Source organism: Zonotrichia leucophrys, chromosome 4A, assembly GCF_028769735.1.
Source record: "Zonotrichia leucophrys gambelii isolate GWCS_2022_RI chromosome 4A, RI_Zleu_2.0, whole genome shotgun sequence".
NCBI classification, from domain to species: domain Eukaryota; kingdom Metazoa; phylum Chordata; class Aves; order Passeriformes; family Passerellidae; genus Zonotrichia; species Zonotrichia leucophrys.
The window spans coordinates 19394129-19400128 of record NC_088174.1 but is presented as its reverse complement, the minus strand read 5'-3'; positions in this window follow the sequence as shown (position 1 = coordinate 19400128).

Below are 6000 nucleotides of genomic sequence, written 5' to 3'. Positions count from 1 at the left end.
GGAGGCCCCAGACCGGCCCGTCTTGAACTTGACGGGGGGCACAGTGGAAGGACGGGGGGTGGCCCATCCCCTCCTCTTGCCGCAGGGGCCGCTCGGGCGAGCAACCCGCGGAACCTTGCATGCTTTGAAATTTACATTGAGCAAATTTACCCTCTCCTTCCTCCAAAGGTAGGGAAAAAAAAAAGGAAGAAAGGTTTCTCGGGCAGAAAAGGGCAGGAGAAAAGTGGATTGCAGCCATTGCAACTGCACAGCTAAAAAAAAAAATGTCCCCGAGATTCCCCGAGATCCCCACTGTTCCCTTAATAGTTCCCTTCGAGGTGTCCCGGCTAGACATGGATCTCTGCTTCTCTTTTGCTGTGAAGTCTTTCTCTTGCTGCGCGCAGAGCCCGGCTCGCGGCTGGACGCGGAGCGCTGCCGGCCCGGCTCCGGCCCGCGGGGCGAGCGGGACCGCCCTGCACCGCGGCGGGCGAGGAGCAGCGGAGCCACCGGGGGCCGCCGGGTTTTCCTCGGACACCCACCTGGGTCGTGTCTGCGTTGCTCCGGACCGCGCCAGGCTCGGAAAAGGTGCCGGTAGGCTCGGTTTCGTTACTGCTTTGCTCGGAGCCGGGGAGGCGCGGGGCGCGCTGGGCTCCGCGGGAGCGCCTCGGGCCGGGCCCTGCTGCTGTCGGGCCCGGAACGCCGTCCCAGGGTGGGGCCTCTGCTGTGGCTGGGGTTGTCCGGCCTGGGGAGCCGTGGCCGGGAGGCTATAGCGTCTCCGAGCCGGGAGTAGCGGCCTCACTGGAGGATCAGTGCAGGGGCCGTTTCTGGCTGGTCCCCGGGGCTTTGGGCCATGCTGGCCAAGCTGCGCTCCTGCGTGCCCCCACAAGTGCTTCCTTCAACTGGCAGCACTGTCCCTGTCATTTTTATAGCTAGGACTTAAAAGCAGCATCCTGGGTCATTTGACTTCCGTGGTGTGACAGCCAGTCCTCCATCCTCGGGCCTCCCCATCCAGACAGGGCCTGCACCCAGTTTGCAGAAGAGTGGAGCAAACTGTTGACTGCACCCCACTGAGGTCCCGCGTCCGCCTAGGCCGTTCTGCAGCCCTCCAGAAATGGGGCATGGATTGGGCAGGTGCAGCTCTATGTCTGTGTGTGGTATGAGATGAAGCAATGGATTTGGGGTGGGTTTAGAAAGAGCAGGGGACCTGCTTGGCTCTGCAGCGCTTTCACAGCACAGGGTGCAGCGCCGTGAGGTGGGGCAGGGCAGGAGGGCCGTGCCTCCCGAGCGTGGAACGGTGTGCGGTGGGTGCTGGTGCCAGCGCCTTTGCCCCACCGGCTGCTGCTGGCTCAGACTGGCCATTGACGCCAGAATAGGGCTGTCTCTCCCTGCAGCCTAGTCCTCGGCTTTCATGGACAAGTAAAAAGGTTTTTTTTTGTAAAAAGAGTTTAAAAGTTCTTGTTCCTTACCCTTGCTAGTTGCAGGGAGATACGGAGAGTTCTGGAATGGGAAATACCTTCTTTCCTGGATGTCTTGGGCTGGTTTTGTGAGTTAAGGACAGACAGCTCATGATTTTCAAAGCCAGGGCCTGGCAGTGAGATGTGTGCTCACAGCTTGGACAAAAACATTACAAAGCTGACCAGGGCAGGACAGTACTGACAGGGCAGGTGCCCTGTTAGCTCAGCTTCTAGTGTGTCGAAAAGGGGACTTGTGTCACACCCCAGAAGAGTCCCAGGACTGTTCCCAAACAGGGGACATACTCTGCTGGCCTCTCCCAGCTAGCAGCTCCCTTGAAGTTGCTGTGCTTGCTTGTATGAGCGGGATTAGGTGGATTTGTCCCCAGATAAACACAACTCAGGACCGTTTTCTTAAAGGGGTAATGTTGATTCGTTTGCTGTAAGGAATCTAAGCAGGGGCAGGCAATGAACTGGAGCCATTCCATCTCTACCATGCTTTATGAGCCATGAACATTTTGATTCCTTTGGTGTCATTGTTTTTGCATATCTGTCTCTGTGTCTGGTGTAATCCTCTGAAAAAAATTTCTGTTTCCAAGCATTGTGCCTGCCATTAGCATGTAGTGGTTGCACACTGTGTGAAGGCAGAGTCCTGAAGGCATTTTGATCAGGTTGTGTTCAAGTGTCTCAGCCTTACAGCATCAGGAATTAAGTTTCTGTTACAAATCTGTTTGCTGTAAAGCTCCAAAGTGGTGGGTAGGGTGTAGTATTGTGTGTTTGCATTTTATTTTTTAATATAATGTTCTTAGATTAAAAGCATCACATACTAACACTAGCTTTTTTAACTGAACGTAACTTTGACAATTGTTTGCTAAACCATCCTTGTTATTTATGCTTGTTATTGTGATCACCTATAAGGAAAATATTTCTGCAGAGATGCACTCCTGGTTTGGAGAGGTGAAATTCCAGAGAAAGCCTGTATTCTTTGAGAAATCTAATTTTATAATGGAGTATGTAGAATGAAATAGTTTGTGTTGTAGTGACTGATCTGTACATCCCCTGAACTAAGACATTTAGTTAACCTTTCTATGCTATTTGCATGGGATAAAAATATAATCTGTCTTGCTAATGCCTGCTCACCTGAACATAACTGCAGGCAGTAAAAATGCTTTTGTAAGAGCTTGCAATGGTGAGTGAGAATGGCAAAGCAAGGATCTGCCCTGCAGACCTGATAGGAAATGGTTTAGGATGGCTTTACAGACATCTGTTTTGTTCTAGTCACGGAAAAACCCCCCTGCAGAATCTGGAGGAGGCAGTTGTCAAAAGAGGCGCAGATATATTTTAATATTTAGATGCTAATTTTAGTCTCAGTTAAGAAGGTTGTGTGCTGCTTAGGTTTTCTTTTAGCTGATACTTTGGTAATGTTTCTCCATTTCAAATGTTTGTGTGAAAAGAAACTTTAATAAAAAGAGCTGGGAAAAAAAAGGAGTTTAGCTGAATGATTTTGTTTTGGCAACTTGTTCAATAATGGCAGCTTTGAAATTGTCAAGGCTCGACTTTGAAATGAGCGATACGTGGAGTTTCCTTTGAGGGAGATGCAGCCTGCAGGTGGGGGATTCATTCCTGTGCCCGCTGGGCAAGGTGTCCTGGCCTGTGACAGGGAGACTCAGTGACGGGAAGGGTCACTGGCTGTGCTGCTGGCCGGGCACGGGCTGAGGAAGCTGCAGAGCCTTATGCCTTATGTCCTTATAAAGGACATGTGCAGAATAGGGCTGTTTCCTTGCTTTTATTGTTTTTCAGAGCACTGTGTAATCCAGTCTAGGCCTGTGGGGTTCTGCAGGCACAAAATGGCTCCTGGCAGGGCTCTGGGCAGAGCCCCCGGCTCCTCTGGGCCCCTGTGCCCCCTGGCTCCCAGCACCCAGTCCCGGTGTGCCCCAGGCTGCTGTGGGCCGGGAGCCTCGGTGGGGTTTGCAGGGGAAGGTGCTGGAGTGATTTCTGTGCAGCCCTGTGCCAGCTGTGTGGCCGGAGCCTCGTGGGTTTGGCGGGGAGTGCTGGATGATTTCTGTGCAGCGTGTGGCCGGGAGCCTCGGTGGGGTTTGGCGGGGGAAGGTGTGGAGTATTTCTGTGCAGCCGTGTGGATGGGAGCCCGTGGGTTGCAGGGAAGGCTTGGAGTGATTTCTGTGCAGCCGGTGATGACTGTAGTTGAGGGAAGGCTGGAGTGATTCTGTGCAGCCCTGTGCCGCTGCTGGGCAGGAGCTGGGGGTTTGCAGGGGGAAGGCGTTGGAGGTGATTTCTGTGCAGCCCGTGTGGGCCGGGAGCCTCGGTGGGATTTGGCAGGGGAAGGTGCTGGAGTGATTTCTGTGCAGCCCGTGTGGGCCTGTGCCCGGGCAGGTGCGGGATGGCAGCGCTGCCTGCGCTGCACAGGGCCTGGGAGCAGAAGGGGCTCTGGTGCTTTTTTCACAGCCTGCTGGGCAGCCTTGGCATGGTCACAGCAGGGGAGAAAACAGCAGCATTTGGTTTCCACTGGCCGTGGGCTTGCTGCATCTGTGTGCCACACAGAACAGCCACTTCAGAAAATACAGCTCTGTCCGGAATGGCTCGAGAGGCAGGGCATTAACATACAGTCTTTGCCTGACATAAAATTAATTACTAATCTATACCTTCTTTAAATTCGTCTCAGCTTTGCTCAGACATTATTTCAGTGCAAAATCTGGTGTTTGTTATTTTTGAAGTATTTTTGCCACTTTCTGTAATTTACATAGCATAATTCTTGTTCTGAGAAAGATGTTGTTCTTTTTGTTTGCTTTTGTCCTTATTTTGATTTTTTCTGTTTGTTTTTTTACCTGTGTAAGTAGAATGCTGTTGCATCTAGGGTTTCCACTACTTCAGCATATTCTTACTGAAAATAAACTTTTTTTTTGTTTGCATTTATTAAATCCATGGACCTGAGCTTTTCAGGGATTATTGCTAAATTCAAGAAAAAATGTAAAGCTTGTGTTGAGATTGGTGAAACTCAGTCTTAACTATCAGAAACATTTTAATTCGGAGTCAGATATTATCTTTGATTAAAAGAAAGCTTCATGCAGCAGGTGATGTGACTAAAGTTTCTCTGAGTCATGCAGAGTGCAGAGTTTGCAAGGAGTGGTCTCTAGTTGCTCACTGGTCCAAGGACTCCTGGTGAGGAAGGCAGATGTTCCCCAGCATACTCATTTCCCTGCAATATTTTTTATTTTTACTAGAAAGAAGATGCTGCAAGAACTTTCTGTGAATCATAAATATTTTAAAATCTTATGCCAGGTGCACTTGAAATGGATTTGCTCAATTTTACAAGATTATAAAAGAAAAGAAAATGGACCATTTTTTCCCCTTTGTCTCCTATTTTTCAGAGGCTCACGGTGCAGAATTTATTTTGCTGTTGTTTCCCCACGCCACCCTCAGTGACAACTTCAAGGCCAAAGGGGCACTTAACTTGCTTTAAAAAAATATGTTTTAAGTCTTTTAAGTGAGCTTGAGTTTTTGTGTAAATTTCATGATTCTAGGGCTTGACTTACATTTTTTAAAATGAGGCTATTGCCAACATTGTAAAAATTGGCAAAACTGCCGTGGTAAAATATATATTAGAATTTTTAATCTTGGCCCACAGGAGCATTTTAAAATAATACAGCAAGTAGAATGTTTTACTTTAATGGCTTTGCAGCCCTCATTTTCTTTTCAAAATGAGATACCAATGTGTCATTACAATCTGCTACTTTTTTTCTGTTTTCTTTTTGTTCTTTGCTGATGCAGAAGAAGGCAGGCAAAGACCAAAGGAGTTGAAAATGTGCCTTGAAGACACTCCCCGTACCTTCGGGAGGATGCTGAGCTGAGGTTAAAAAAAACCCTTTCTGGTGCTGCTCACTTCAAGTTGCTGGGGACTTGATTTCAGTGGAGTTCCCTTTAAAAAAATCTCTGTTTGGAAATATTTTTTAAAAAAAGAAGAAGAAAATTTAAAAACAAATTAAACATTAGCTCCCTTTTTTTAAACGATGAGATTACATGGGGCATTTTTAGAATGACGATTTGATACAGAACTGCCTGGGTCCTGCACGGGGAGCTGCTGTGGGGCTGAGCTGTGGCAGCCTTGTCTCACAGCCGCGGTCTCTCTGTATGTTTGACATGAAACCAGAACGGGCCCTGTGAGCTCCGTCATGATGTCTGCAGTCAGAGGACAGAGGAGAGGACCACAGAGGGCTCTTATAAAGTCCCAATTTCAGACCACATCTATTCGATCAGCTTTATAAAAATTTATAACTCAAAACTCCAGAAATTTGTAACACAAACTTGAGCAATTGTAGTATTAAAGCAAAGTTCTTTGTTGTTATTTAATTTTCATCTAAACTAGGGAAAAAGAATTAAAGAACAATAGTTTATATCAGCACCTTAGTTGTACCACACTTACATTTCTAGATTTTGTAATTTTGCTGTAGAGTAAGAAATAGTTCCCTTCCAGATTGACAATAAATTGCACTGAAAAAATTAAACTGGCATAAATGCCCCCTACAAAGTATAAAATTATATATGTATTAGTGAA